The sequence below is a fragment of the Canis lupus genome, chromosome 8 (assembly GCF_003254725.2).
Source record: "Canis lupus dingo isolate Sandy chromosome 8, ASM325472v2, whole genome shotgun sequence".
In the NCBI taxonomy this organism is placed as follows: Eukaryota; Metazoa; Chordata; class Mammalia; order Carnivora; family Canidae; genus Canis; species Canis lupus.
Genome location: NC_064250.1, coordinates 10,534,949 through 10,550,577, shown reverse-complemented (window position 1 = coordinate 10,550,577; position 15,629 = coordinate 10,534,949). Strand labels below are relative to the sequence as shown.

At 42.7% G+C, this 15,629-nt stretch overlaps 1 long non-coding RNA gene across 2 annotated transcripts in view; it reads left to right on the top strand.

Annotated features, from left to right (window-relative positions):
- The first annotated feature begins 6,010 nt into the window (after positions 1-6,010).
- The window catches only part of LOC125755662 (uncharacterized), a 31,387-nt gene continuing 21,768 nt past the window's right edge, over positions 6,011-15,629 (top strand). For both annotated transcript variants that reach the window (XR_007412675.1, XR_007412674.1), the window contains exons 1-2: positions 6,011-6,531; positions 9,388-9,434. This is a non-coding gene — a long non-coding RNA (uncharacterized LOC125755662). The remainder of the gene's footprint in view (positions 6,532-9,387; positions 9,435-15,629) is intronic.

Genomic DNA, 15,629 nt, shown 5'->3' with positions numbered 1-15,629 from the left:
TGGAACAGAAAAAGGGTATTAGGTGAAACCTAAGGAAATTTTTTAAAAGTATGAACTTGGGGGATCCCTGGGTGGCTCAGCGGTTTACCACCTGCCTTTGGCCTAGGGTGTGATCCTGGAGTCCTGGGATCCAGTCCCGCATTAGGCTCCTTGCGTGGAGCCTGCTTCTCCCTCTGCCTATGTCTCTGACTCTCTCTCTCTCTCTCATGAATAAATAAAATCTTTAAAAAATAGAAAAATAAAACTTAAAAAAATGAACTTTAATATTCATATTAAATTCACTACTTGTGGCAAATGTACCATACTATTTTACTGTTAATAATAGTTGAAAACTAAAAAGACCCGGGACACTGGACGGTGGGAGCCATTCCTGATCGGTTGTAGAAATGTCCACAAACCGAAAGCCATCCTTCCTGCCTCATCTCCCCACGAGCTGGCACCGTGTGTGGAGAGAGAGGCCCTCTGTTTTGTCGCCACCACTACAGCAAACAAGAACACGTCCTCAACACAAGAACAGTCACATGAGAATCGATGCCGTCCTAGCTTATTCCCTAGACGGGTATGGTATCATGTGTCTAGTTATAGACGTAGAGCATGAGGTCGTGTGTGGGAAGCAGAAGAACACACAAGACCGTGGGTAGCAACGGGGAGTTAGAGGGGTACGTTAGAGATGCCCGGGTGGCTCTGCGGTTGAGCATCTGCCTTTAGCTCCGGTTGTGATCCCAGGATCCGGGATGGAGCCCCACATCAGGCTCCCTGCAAGGAGCCTGCTTCTCCCTCTCCCTATGTCTCTACTGTTCTCTTGGGCTCTCATGAATAAATAAATACGTCTTTAAAAAAATTAGGGATCCCTGGGTGGCTCAGCGGTTTGGTACCTTCCTTCGGCCCAGGGTGTGATCCTGGAGACCCAGGATCGAGTCCCACATCAGGCTCCCTGCATGGAGCCTGCTTCTCCCCCTGCCTGTGTCTCCGCTCCCCCACCCCCTGTGTCTCATGAATAAATGAATAAAATCTTTAAAAAACAACAATAATAGTTGAAAACTGGATGTGTGGTATATGGCAACCCTGTCCTATCTTCACAGCTTTTCTGTAAATCTACTATTCTAAATTTAAGTTTATTTAAAAAGAAAAAATCTGATTCAGAATGTCTGGGTAAGGTCCAATAATTTGCATCTTTAGCACTTATTTCTCAGAGGTACCATCCTAACTAAAGTCAGCTCCTAGTCTGGCCTTCAGCCTAAACTAGAATAGCTGTGAGGCCACCTGACCACTGCCTGCTTGCTGTAAGTTTGCTAATACCATAACAAGTATTTGCAAAGTAGGTCAGCTCAAGTCTCTGTTCACCTGTGTTTTTACGTATCAGTCAGAAGGGCAGATAACTCTGTCCCTGGTCACCAGCAGGAAAAGGTGTGGTGGAATAGAAAAGTAGGTCCCTGGCTTCCATTTTGAGAGTAACACCCATCTTTAATGAGTGTCAAAACACCTGAGTCACTTCCATTTTGTTTATGTTGCTCCATTTCTATGTACCACTTCCTTGGGCTCCATCCCGGGGGTAAGAAACTAAGTGCCAAGCTCTACCCCACAAAATGCGGAAGATGGCCACAATAAATAACATTGTTCCTGGACCTTTGTTTCTAGTAGTCATTTCTTTAGTCTTAATCCTCAACTCCTCATATTCCTAATGCTTTCTCTCATTCCCTCACCCAGATAACAACAGTGCATCTTGCAGATGAGAATATTATTGCAATGAATGAGTTTAGGTAAGTGATCATAAAGCTCTAGGTATAACCGCTAATCATCCCTAGTATTTATGCTACTTTATTAAAAACTCAGTAAAAACAAAACAAAATAAAAACCTCAGGGGAGAAAACTGGCAAAAACAGGGCAAGTCTCAAATCCAAAATGATAAAGAACACTGCTGGGAGTTAGGTTCTTTTGAAGTCCTTAGAAAACATATAACCCTGAACGTCAGGTGATAGCTTTTTCATTACATGGTCATTACCGTGTGTGTGTGTGTGTGTGTGTGTGTGTGTGTGTGTGTACGTCTATGGCTACATTTCTTCCCTTATCAGAAGAATGATGGCGCTTTTCTTTCTACCATACTCTTTCTGAGGACAGAGAAAGAATATATCCTTTTCTTTGATGTTTACACCAAAAGTTATACTGTTGCTGATTAATAACTAACTACATGTTCTATATGTTGCAGTACTGCTCCGCTCACCTGCACACATGGGCCTCTTCTTTGCCTGATCCTTGTGTTTTCTTTTTTTTTTTTTGCCAACATCCTTTTATTTATTTATTATTTTTTATTGGTGTTCAATTTACCAACATACAGAATAACGCCCAGTGCCCGTCACCCAATCACTCCCACCCCCCGCCCTCCTCCCCTTCTACCACCCCTAGTTTGTTTCCCGGAGTTAGCAGTCTTTATGTTATGTCTCCCTTTCTGATATTTCCCACACATTTCTTCTCCCTTCCCTTATATTCCCTTTCACTATTATTTATATTCCCCACATGAATGAGAACATATAATGTTTGTCCTTCTCCGACTGACTTACTTCACTAGCTGATCCTTGTGTTTTCATAAGTGCTTCTATTCCTCCCCTTTGTTCACTCTGTTCAGAGTCTAGAAATAGAGACCTGGTTTCACAATTGATTCAGGATGACTTTGAGTGAGATCATTGCTAATTAAGAATTATCATATCTGTGAAAAGCACTTCCCATGAACTCAGAAAACAACCACAACAGAAACATAAGCACCTACTGTATGCAATGCTCTGTATGAATATAAGGAAGTACCAGCGAAGAAGAAAGAGCACTGAATTCTAGCAGATTCTTTTTTTTTTTTTTTTTAAGATTTTATTTATTCATGAGAGACAGAGAGAGAGGCAGAGACACAGGCAGAGGGAGAAGCAGGCTCCCTGCGGGGACCCCAATGCAGGGACCCGGGGTCACAACCTGAGCCACAGGCAGATGCTCAACCACTGGGCCACCCAGGCGCCCCATGGCATTTGCAATTCTGCATATGAAGTGCAATACATGCCCATAGAAGGGAAAGAGCTAATGGGTGGGAGGCCTTGGTGGGAAATTCAGGGAAGCAGGGGTTAAAGTTGGGTGGGGTACCGGGGTAGAGCTTGAGACGGGTAAAGGATGTTGGAAAGACAGTTGGACTGGGAGTTGGGGGTACTCCCGGGAATGCCCCTCCAGAGGGACTCTGGCAAGAGGGACACCCAAAGTCAATTCAACCTCTACTGAGTGCCCACTGTGTGCTAACGCGTTGACACTGCGGTACAGAAAAGAACAAGATCATCTCCGTTCTCAGGGCCCTGACGGAAAACAAGGAAAGAGAAACAAACAAAAAAAATCAGGTGTCTGGGTGCCTGGGTGGCTCAGGTCATGATCTCAGGGTCATCGGCTCCCTGCTCAGCCAGGAGTCTCCCTCTCCCTCTGCCTCCTCCCTGTCCCTGCCCGGGCTCGCTCGCTCTCTCCCCCTCAAATAAGTAAGTACAATCTTTAAACAATCCGGAGTCACAAGGCACTGTGACAAACGCTGTGATGAAGAACGGTCATTTCGGAAGAGAGGGCGGGGCGCTGGGACAGGGCTCCAGGGGTGGGCGGGGTCTTCGGTGTGGGTGAGCATCTAAAGCCCGGGGCCCTGGCACCGTGGTGGAGGGGAGGCAAGAATAGTGCTCGGCTGGCGCTCGGTGGGCACTCAGGCAGGCACTTGGCAGATGCTCAGGCGGGCACTCAGTGGGCGCTCAGGTGGGCACTCTGCAGGCACTCGGCAGGCGCTCAGGTGGGCACACTGCGGCCGCTCGTTGGGCGCTCAGGCGGGCACTGGGCGGGCACTCGGCAGGCACTTGGCGGTCATTCAGATGGGTACTCTGCGGGCACTCAGGTGGGCGATCGGTGGGCGTTCGGCGGGCGCTCAGATGGGCACTCGGCGGGCACTCAGGTAAGCGCTCGGTGGGTGCTCAGCTGGTACTCGGTGGGCTCTCGGCGGGCACTCAGGTGAGTGCTCCCCGGGCTGGATCCAGATTCTAATTCAAGATCTTCCACTGATTAATTTTTGTTAGCTTGGGCAAGTCAGCCTCCTGGGCCGAGGTTTTTTCTCTGCAAAACAGTTTAGTGTGACCAACCATCCCAGTTTGCTTAGGAGTCCCAATTTTAGCATTGAAAGTTCAGTATCCCAGGAAAGTTTTCAGTGCCAGGTAAATGGACATGGTTAGTTACTCTCTTGGAGGGCTTTCTGAAATCCTTTCTAATTCTGATACTTCTGAGTCTAAGCCTCAGAAATGCTGTCTATCCTCTTTTGAGAGTGTGGACAGACAGGGTGGGTGGTGGCTATATGCAAAGAACTTGAAAGACTTCCTGCCTCCAGACCTATGACTCACAGGGGATACAGCAGGGCATCATTCCTAGTATCCCAAGGAAAAGAGATCAGCTGAAAATGGTACACTCAGGCAAAAGACATTCTTGGGTTTCCCAGTGGGAAAGAAATTCAAAAACAATTGACTAGTGAGAGAATTTGTAGCAAATGTTGAGGCTGCCAGCATTCTTGCAAGTAAGCCAATGACCTTTTAAGCTACATCCATAACTGACCAGCTCCTTGGCCATCATCCCAAAGAAGGCTCCTTTCCCAGTTTAGAGTGTATGCGAAACGGTCTTGGCAGCAAGTCCTTTGGCATCCTCAGATACAGATTTATTCCAGCATAAGATCACATGCAATCAGCTTCCTTAGAAAGGCTTTTTAAAAATCAAAACAGAGCAAGTGACTGCCAATGCTGACGACAGTCCGTTATCTTATTTTCATGACTTCAAAAAAGGATCCTTGGATGACTTGAATCAAGAGGGAAGACAGCTGAACTAAGTCTTGAGTGGATGTGCCACAGTGCAAGGGACTACAGAGGCTGCCAGCTGGCCCTAAGCTGACTCTGAAATCAAAGATTCAGCTTGCTGCATTTATATCTAATTTAAAGCAAGCTTCATAATCACCTTGTTCATTTTCTGTATGCCTGATTTAATTTTGGCTTTTTGCTTGTGATCAACACGTATTTTGATCTCACCTCCTAGAAAAAATTTGGCCCAATTTCCTTCCCAGTTGTTCCTTCTTAAACAGCTGGATTCAAAACACAGCCACAACTAATTATTGAGTGGTGATAGAATGTTCATAAAGTCAAAAGAGCTAAATTAACAAACTATTTAAGGAACCAAGTGACAAAGAACTTCTCTAACTCAGCAAATTAAGATAGCAGTCATGTAAAATCTCTTTACCTACCCTTAACCAATCAAAAATCCAGTAAAGATCACGTTAAACTGGCTAAAATATACAGTAAAATCAGATTCAACTGGTTTAAGAAGTATGTGCCAAATGGCAATATTTCCCCTTCCTCCTCCCTTTCTGTCAGTTTTACTTTAGTAGAATTTGAGACTATTCACAAAGGAAACTTTTAGCCACAAGCATGTTAACATGAGTTAGTTATCTGGAGATTAATTATGACTCAAATGAAGGTTCTTGTTTACACATAATCAAGACAGTGGTAAAGGGATCTAGTAGCATGAATATCTACAAAGATATTTTTGGTGACACATGGTCAGCATAACACGAGTGAGACTGGCCAAATAAGAAGGCTCTAGGCATGCGACGTTAAATTCTTTCAGTTGAAAAGTATTATATGTTACCTAATAGACTGTGGAGAACTGAAAAGACATGTGCTGGTTTGCTTTGTACGTCCTGGTAGGTGAAAAGTTCTCATGATTGGCAAGACTGGGCCACTAGCCCTGGCCACTGGCCTTTAACTCTCATCTGTGGAGCTGGAGGGGGATAGGTAGGCGGGAGAGAGGGAGCTTCTCATTTCTTTAGTCTTACCTGGGAAAGCATTTCTGGGGGGAAAAAAAAATCAGATGTCACCAAAGAGGTCCAATGGAAGCCTGATTCAGCCCCAAGCGTATTTCACAGCTACGAAATGCAGTCAGATGTGTGGTGCTATCCAGCCAGATGGCAGTGCTGTTCTTCTCAGGAAACATCCTCGGCCTCTCTCCCTCTCCCTCGGCGGCAGTGGCCTGTGTTGCACGGGCCAAGATTAAGGCTCGAGGCCTTCACGCCAAGGGCGAGGACATGCTGGAAGACCTGAAGGTGGAGGTGTCTCATCTAGGTGGCACCAAGGTGGCAGGCCCTCCAAGATCCCAGCTGGCTGCAAGGATATGGTCCACGTGTTCACTCTCATGAGGCCGCCTCAGAAGGAGACAATGTCGGGCGCCGCGTGGCTCGGGAGTTGCGCAGCCCACTCCTGCCTTCGGCTCAGGGCGGGACCTCGGGGCGGCGGGATCAAGCGCAGGCGCCCTATGGACGTCGGGCCGGCCCCTCCGTCGCGCATGCGTGCACGCGCGCACGCCTTCCGGTTCGCTCGCTCTGAGAGAAAAGAGCGCGAGAACCTCGGGAAATTCTGCGAGGGTACGAGGCCCGGGTCCTAGATCTGGGGCCGCAGGACAGCGTGCCGCGTGCTCACGGCTGGAGACTCAGCTCAGAAGGTGCGCCAACGCTTCCCCACCTTTAATTCCTGTAAGATGAGGAGGGTGGGGAGTGGAGAGTTCATGAGAAACCTTTGTTTTTGTCAGGATTTTGTTTTGGGGGTTTTAATAGTAAAGTTATGTATCTTAAACTGATCTCTGAAATTTGGTTATCAGGGGTTCAGTTTGAGGGGGAGCCCGGCCAGCTCCACTAAAGTGCACCACTCTTGATCTCGGCTTCCTGAGTTCAAATCCCACCCACCTCCGGAGTAAAGCTTACTTAAAAAAAAAAAAAAAAAAAAGTTACTTGCAGGGCTTTTTAAAAATCTATTCATGAGAGACAGAGAGAAGCAAGCTCCGTGCAGGGAGCCCGATGCGGGATTCGATCCCAGGACTGCAGGATCACACCCTGGGCCGAAGGCAGGCGCCAAACCACTAAGCCACCCAGGGATCCCTACTTGTAGGGGTTCTGTTTGCCACTTCCTTCTCCTCTGAAAGCTGGAGGTTTTGTTGACTTAATCCTAAAGTTAATTTGCACTCACTGCTTTGCTCCTACAAAAATGCAACGCAAATCTAAGGCACCATTCTGTAAGAAGGAGGAAAGGCTATATTTGTGGCTACCTTAAGTTCTACCCAGAATGTAATATCACCTTGCATTCTGGGCAGAACTACCCTAATGTGCTGGTGAAAGGCTGACTGGCGATGGGATGGAGGTCTGTCATGCCCAGGAAAATGGCATTTGCACTGAGTGTTCTCAGTGCAGATATTCTAGGCCACAGCAAGTGGCATTCGTGATGCAACCAAAAAACCTTTAGAGCACCAGGCTCTGGTACCAGAGAATATAAAATGCAGTGGAGTGGATCTCCATGTTGCCTTCCAGATGGGGACACATTCTTCAATGTGTTCCCAAATTTTCCAGGGAAGGTTGGGAGTTTTGTGTCTTTTTTTCAGACCAGTGATTTACCCTGTTTGGTCTAAAATTCCTGCTGTAAAATCCTGTTTGCTCTGGCAGGCTAAAACATCTCTGGTTGCCTTTGGAGGTTGCAGCAATTCGATATAAAGGTGAAGCTTAGCAGTTAAGCAGAAGAAATTGTTTAGAAAATTCTACAGATTCTTGTGTCCTTTCCATTTCTAGGGACAAGCATAAATGAAATAAGATTTTTAGAAGATATTGTTGCTCTTCTTTAGTACTATGACTAAAGAAAGGATTTTTCCTTCTCAAGTGCCACAGTCTTTCCAAGAAACTGAACTCTTTAAGTAGTCCCTGAAAATAGCCCTATATGGAGAATGAGAAAAGACTGGGTCCTCCTCCAGCAGTTCTTTCTGGTTCTAAGATGCAGACTGTCTGAATTTTTATTATAAAGAAGTAAGTTTAATAGTTTATCTTGGCTTTCCAGCCTCAGTCCCTGGTGATGTTGATGCCCACAAAGAACTGAATTGCCATTTATAAATTCCTTTTTCTTTTATTTTTTTTTAACCAGTTGCCAAAACTCCTTTATTTGTTTCAAAAGGCTTGCAGATATTGTAAAAGATAAGGACTTAGAGAACAAAAGTCCTTCTTGTGAAACTTATTTTCTTTTTTTAAAATTTTTTTTTGCATTTTAAATTGAAGTATAATTAACATAGTGTGATAATAGTTTCAGGTATACAATTAGTGATTCAGCAATTCTATACATTTCTCAGAGCTCAAGAGAAATGTACTCTTGGATATCTGGCTGGCTCAGTCAGTGGAGCACGTGACTCTTGGAGTTGTAAATTCAAGTCCTACATTGGGTGTAGAGATTACTTAAAACTAAAATCTTGGGGCACCTGGATGGCTCAGTTGGTTAAGTGTCCGACTCTTTTTTTTTTTTTTTTTTAAGTGTCTGACTCTTGATCTCAGCTCAGGTCTAGATCTCAAGGTCATGAGTTCAAGCTCTACACTGGACTCTAGACTAGGCATGAAGCCTACTTAAAAAATAAAAATAAAAAATCTTAAAGGGGCACCTGGCTGGCTCAGTTGGAAGAGCCTATGGCACTTGAGTCTGTTTTGTTGTTGTTGTTGTTGTTGTTTTTGCCTTTTTTTGTTTCTTAAATCTCATATGAGGGAAATTATATGTTGTTTCTTTCTCAGATGGACTTATTTCACTTAACATTATTGCTGCAAATGGCAATCTCTCTCTTTTTTTTAAGGATTTTACTTATTTATTCATGAGAGACACAGAAAGAGGAAGAGACATAGGCAGAGAGAGAAACAGGCTCCCCACAGGGAGCCCAATAGGGGACTCAATCCCAGGACACTGGGATCACGACCTGAACCAAAAGCAGATGCTCAACCACTGAGCCACCCCAATCTCATTCTTTTTTTTTTTTATGGCTAATATTCCAGTGAGTGTGTGTGTACCACTTCTTTTTTTTTTTTTTAAATTTATTTATTCATGATAGTCACACGGAGAGAAAGAGAGAGGCAGAGACACAGGCAGAGGGAGAAGCAGGCTCCAAGCACCGGGAGCCCGATGTGGGATTCGATCCCAGGTCTCCAGGATCGCGCCCTGGGCCAAAGGCAGGCGCCAAACCGCTGCGCCACCCAGGGATCCCTCACTTCTTTATCCATTCATCTATCAGCAACTTGGGTTACTTCCATATCCTGCTTATTGTAAATAATCCAGCAATAAGCATAGGGGTGCACTTACCATAAGGAATTAGTGTTTTTGTTTTCTTTGGGTAAATGCCATATAGCACTTCGATTTTTAATTTTTTGAGGAGCCTGCATACTGTTTTCCATACTGGCTGCACTAGTTTACATTTCCATCAACAGTACATGAGTGTTCTTTTGTTTCCATACCTCACCAACACTTGTTATTTCTTGTCTTTTTTTTATTTTGGCCATTCTGACAGGTGTAAGGCGCTGTTTCATCATGGTTCTTATTTGCATTTCTCTCACGGTAAGTGATGTTGAGCATCTTTTCATGTCTCTCTCGGCCATCTGTATGTTTTCTTCTTTGGAAAAATGTCTATTCATATCCTCTGCCTATTTTTTTAATTTTAGAGAGAGACAGAGAGCACATGCTAGTGATCAGGGGGAAGGGCAGAGGCAGAGAGAGAGAGAGAGAGGGAAAGAATGAATCTCAAGGAAAGTCCCACACTGAGTGCAGAGCCAGACACATGAGTATGTATGTACTCTGACCCTGAGCTCAAGACCTGAGCCAAAATCAAGAGTCAGATGCTTAACCAACTGAGCAACCAGGCACCCCTCCCCATTTTTAAATGGATTATTTGGTTTTTTTTTTTTTTTTTTTTTTTTTTTTTTTTTTGATTATTTGGTTTTTGGTGCTGAGTTGTATAAGTTCTTTATATATGTTGGATATTAACCCTGTACAGCATATCTCATTTACAAATATCTTTTCCCATTCAGTAGGTTGCCTTTTTGTTTTGTTGATCATTTCCTTCACTGTAGAGAAGCTTTTTATTTTGTTGTAGTTCAGATAGTTTAATTTTGCTTTTGTTGTTACCCTTGCTTCAGGAAACCTACCTACAAAAATGTTTCCATGGTTGATGTCAAAGAAATTACTTCTATATTTTCTTCTAAAGTTTTTATGGTTTCAGGTCTCACATTTGGGTCTTTAATCCATTTCGAGTTTATTTTTATATATAGTGTAAGAAAGTGGTCCAGTTTCATTCTTTTGCATGCAGCTGTCCAGTTTTCCCAACACCATTTGTTGAAGAAACTATCTTTTCCCCATTGCATATCTTTTCCCCAAACTATCTTTTTCCCCATTGCCTCCTTTGTCATAGATTAATTGACCATATAAGTGTATGTTTATTTCTGGGCTCTCTGTTCTGTTCCATTGATCTATGTGTCTGTTTTTATGCCAGCACCATACTGTTTTGATTTATAAACTCCTTTTTAAGGGAGTGATGGTGGCCAAAAGGATATCAGCATGCCAAAGTACACCACCCCATGCTGTCAGACAAAAACATGCCCAGCCTTCATGTCATGAGGGTCATGTAGTCTCTCAAGTCATGAGGTTACTGAAGGAACAGTTTGCCTGCAGTCATTTTTACTGATACATTACCAACAAGAGTAGCCAGTATTTCCTTGATTACCTCCCTTGATTGCCCCCTGAGAGCATGCCTACCACCTGGTGTCCCAGCTCTTTTTATTTTTTCCCCAAAGAGTTTATTTATTTATTTGAGAGAGAGAGAGAGCATTGGGGATGCGGATCAGAGAGCAAAGCAGACTCCCCGCTGAGCGGAGAGCCCAGTGCAGCCCGGGATCATGACCTGAGCTAAAGGCTTAACTGACTTAACTGCTTAACCCACTGAGCCTTCCAGGCGCCCCTGTCCCAGCCATCGTGAGACTGATAGGTCTGCTGAAAGGTCTGGAGGGCAAGTGGCCTATAAGACTTAACTTTGAGAAGCTATAGAGACAGCTGTAGACAGATTATGGGGTCAAATTGCTGGTTCAGCAACTGAATTCCACTTCAGAGGAAATATGGTTGTGAACTTGGACAGCCAACTTAGGTTTGGAAGAGATTGTTTATGTTGAATAAATCTATAGCCAGAAAATTTTTTTGAAAGTTTATCTTGACCTAAAGTACTTAGGTTCATTTGTCTGTTTGTTCAAACCTTTATAATTATACAGCTTGAGAAACAAATTCTGTTTTTTTACTTCATTTGTACTTTGTAGTGTTATTATAGTTCCCTCTAATACTAATACTCTGCCTTCTATCACAGCACATTCTAGTGCAGCATCCTGTTTGCACATTGCACTCTTCATTTTTGTAGATTATTTATTGGGAGATCTCATTTACAAGTTAGATGGTGAGAAATGTTTGACTTACTTGTAAGGACGGAGGTCATGGCTTAGTGACCAATAAGACCATTTATGTAATTGGTGCTCAATCATTTTTTTGATGATTATAGTGGCGGGTGCTTTTTCTCTATTCTTTTTTTTTTTTAAGATTTTATTTATTTATTCATGAGAGACAGAGAGAGAGAGGCAGAGACATAAGCAGAGGGAGAAGCAGGCTCCATGCAGGGAGCCCGATGTGGGACTCGATCCCAGGACCCCGGGATCATACCCTGAGCCAAAGGCAGATGCTCAACCGCTGAGTCACCCAGGCATCCCTTTCTCCATTCTTTTCATTGTCATGCATTTTTGTATTTATTGGACACAAGCTTAATATTAGAACTCGTACCGTTGGGAATAATAATTCCACTCTTGGGAATTTACCATAAGGAAATATTAAAAACAACTGAGAAGGGCAGCCCGGGTGGCTCAGCGGTTTAGCACCTGCCTTCGGCCCGGGGCATGATCCTGGAGACCTGGGATTGAGTCCCATGTCAGGCTCCCAGGATGGAGCCTGCTTCTCCCTCTGCCTGTGTCTCTGACTCTCTCTCTCTCAAGAATAAATAAATAAAAATCTTTAAAAAAGAAAACTGAAAAAAGCATAAATGATTTATTTCAAGAATTATTTATAATAACATGAACATTTTGGAACAAACTCAAATATCCAATAGGATCACAGGTAAGGAAATTATGGTATAAATACTATAAAATAATTACATTAACTTTAAAATGTATTTACATAGTATTTAAAATAACGAATTTGTGCATGTTGAGCTAGATAAATACAAAAAATATATAGAGTTTTATTTTAATTACATAAAAATGCAAAGCAAGTATCTGGAAAGAAATAGAATATACTACTAGTAGGATTACTTGTAGGTGGTGTATCAGTCAAGGTTCTTAGCTACATACAAAACAAAACTATAAAAAACAAAACAAAAACAAAACTATCTAAAAAAAAAAAACAAAACTATCTTAATGAAAAGTAGGAAGCTGCAGGACACTGCCCCTAGCACAGCTCTAGCTAGCACAGCTGGTGCAATGGAAACATCAGGGGCCATCTGCCTAGAGTAGAGTCTCAGCCGGAGCATCTCTGTGGCTAAGCCAAGATCATATACCTCACTCTGGCTGCTGAAATACTACAGTTCAAGAAGAGGGAAGATGTCTCCACCTAAGCTTTCATTGTGGAAAACAGAGCACTGCATCTCACCTACATGGTATACAATAAAGAATTTCTCCCACTTAGGAAGAAGAATTGCAAACTGGAGCCAAAAAAAAAAAAAAAACCAGAAGTCTACAACATTTTTTCCTTTTTCATGTTTTCAGCACTTTATAAATCATCTTCAAGGAAATTTTATTTTGTGTGGAACCTGCTAAACTGTAACTTTTTTCTTCCTCATAGCATGAAGGGTAGCAGAATAATGCCACTCCAAAATATAACTATAGGAGTTCAGGACATGCCAACCCAAAATATGCCACTTTGGTGTGTTAGTTGTTTTGAGCTGTAGGCTCTTGAAAAACAGCAAATGCAGGGAACTCCCTTATCTGCCTTAGACAGAGACTCCAAAAGGAACTCAATTGACATAAATCCGCCTCCCTGAGAGTTTCATCAACCAAGGAAAACTGACTTTTATCATAGGAGAGGAGACTAGAAGTCAAAACCATACCAAGGAAGACTATGTCACAAACTATCATATATATCATATAATTTATTCTTCTGAGTGCCCATTTATCTTTCCTGCAAATCGTTTATTCTCCCCAAAGAAGCCTACATTCCCCTCTCCTCTTTTCCCTATTAAACTAGTACTTAATCCTGAATCCTAAGACACATCAGAGAATTACAGATTTTTCCCTGGATATCACCCAGGGAAACATAAGGCATATATGTTAATAATTTGTTTGTTTTTCTCTTGTGTTAATCCTCTCTCTCTCTCTCTCTCTCTCTCTGTGACTATCATAAAATTAAAAAAAAAAAAAAATCTGCATTTTTACTGACTGAACCAGCCAGGACCCCCAAGATTTTAGCTTTCTTAAAAAGTCCTCATCAGGGATCCCTGGGTGGCGCAGCGGTTTGGCGCCTGCCTTTGGCCCAGGGCGCGATCCTGGAAACCCTGGATCGAATCCCACGTCAGGCCCCCGGTGCATGGAGCCTGCTTCTCCCTCTGCCTATGTCTCTGCCTCTCTCTCTCTCTCTCTCTCTCTATGTGACTATCATAAATAAATAAAATTAAAAAAAAAATTAAAAAAAAAAAACCTCATCACAGGAAAAAAAATTGTTAACTATGTATGGTGACAGATGTTAACTAGACTTATTGTGGTGATCATTTCACAATAGTCATGAATATCAATCATTATGTTGTACACCTGAAACTAATGTTATATGTTAGTTAATTCTCACTTTTAAAAGAGTAAATGAAGACATTTTTTAAAAGATCTTAGCCTTTAAAACTGAGCTGACCATTTCTGAACTTTATTTTCTAGAACAGTTTGATAAAATAGATGCTAAGTATGCCTTGAAGAACTCAGTAGTAAAATTAGCTATACCTGAAATTTTTTCTGAGGGCAAATATTTGTTTTTGCTTTTTAAAGATTTTATTTATTTATTCATGAGAGACACACACAGAGAGAGAGGAAGAGACATAGGCAGAGAGAGAAGCAGGCTTCATGCAGGTAGCCCGATGTGGGACTCCATCCTGGGTCTCCAGGATCACGCCCTGGGCTGAAGGCAGGCTCCAAACCACTGAGCCACCGAGGGATCCCTGAGGGTAAATATTTGATAATCATCTGAATTTCTTTAATATTTGGCTTTAATTTTTTTTTAAACCTGCAACAAAAACTTGAGATTTTGGGGTGCCTGGGTAGCTCAGTCGGTTAACTGTCTGCCTTTGGCTCAGGTCATGATCTCTGGGTCCTGGGATTGATGAAGTCTCCCTCTCCCTCTGCCTGCCACTTCCCGTTTGTTTCTCTCTCCCTCTCTCTCTCTGTTAAGTAAATAAAATCTTATTTTTTTAAAGTTTTGATTTAAAATTTTGAAAACTAGTTGATAAAATTTGAAAACTAGTTAACCAGTTAATTTTAAAGTAAGCATTTATTAAAAAAACAGTAACTGTTGTATAAAACCCAAGCATCTCTGGGTTCATTGAATGCTGTTTCTCAGTGCCAGAAACAAATACTGTGGTGCAAATGGAGATGAGAGTAAACACAATATGCTTTGTGCACCCAGGCATCTAAAATGCTGAAGCGGATTTCTGTTCACCTGTCTTTTCCTTCTGAGAATATAGAATATTATCAGAGCCCTGTGAAATATAACCAGTGAGGCTATGCCGGTATTTCTGATGAAAGATGACAGCTATTTCGAGGAAACCGGTTTCTTTCCTTCAACACAGGAGAGAAGTCTTTGCTTCCTTACTCAAGAAGCCTGAAGGAACCTCTAGTGGATAGGAAGTATATTAGCTTACTGGAAAAATGCCTTGCCTTTGGCATTCCAGTTACTGGCTGAAAAAAGCCATTGGAGACTTCATAAACTGAAAGCTTTTATAATCAGTCTCAGAAGTCTGGTATGCCCTGCCAGGATCACTATTTTGATTCCTGTTCCTGGTGCTTCATGCCACCTTTGCCTCTCACAAGAGAACTGAAACCCTCTGCCTTTCTTCCAAAGCCAAGGGGGATTTTTATCTATCATCCTCCCTCCCACCTCTCTGCCCAGTCCTCTTTCCCCCCTTCCATTTAGTAGTTGTGCTTTTCAGCTTGTCTTTCATTCAGTTAAAGGTAGTATGTAAGGTGGAGTGGCCTCTTGCCAAGATCCAAATCTCTGGGGAAGATACAGTGAGTATGCCTCATTATCACTACAGCAGAGAGGAAATGTGTTTCTGGTCTCCCAAATTGGGTGTCTGAATGTATTCTCAAATACAAACACATGGATAAACATTGATTAGAGTCTCAAACTACCAACACAACCTTATACTTTTGAGATGTTAACTATGAAACAGAGGCCTAGAACAGTCTATGGAGCAACAGCATTGTCTAGCCTATAAACCTATTCAACATGGGATGCCTAGGTTGCTCAGTGGTTGAGCGTCTGCCTTTGGCTCAGAGTATGATCCTGGTCTGGGATTGAGTCCTGCTTCTCCCTCTGCCTGTGTCTCTGCCTCTCTCTCTGTGTGTGTCTCATAAATAAATAAAATCTTTAAAACAAACAAACCTGTTCAACACTTGGAGAATTGTAATGAGAAAACATTCTGAGTTCCATATCTTAGAAGAAAATAAATCCAAGAATCACAAATCAGTG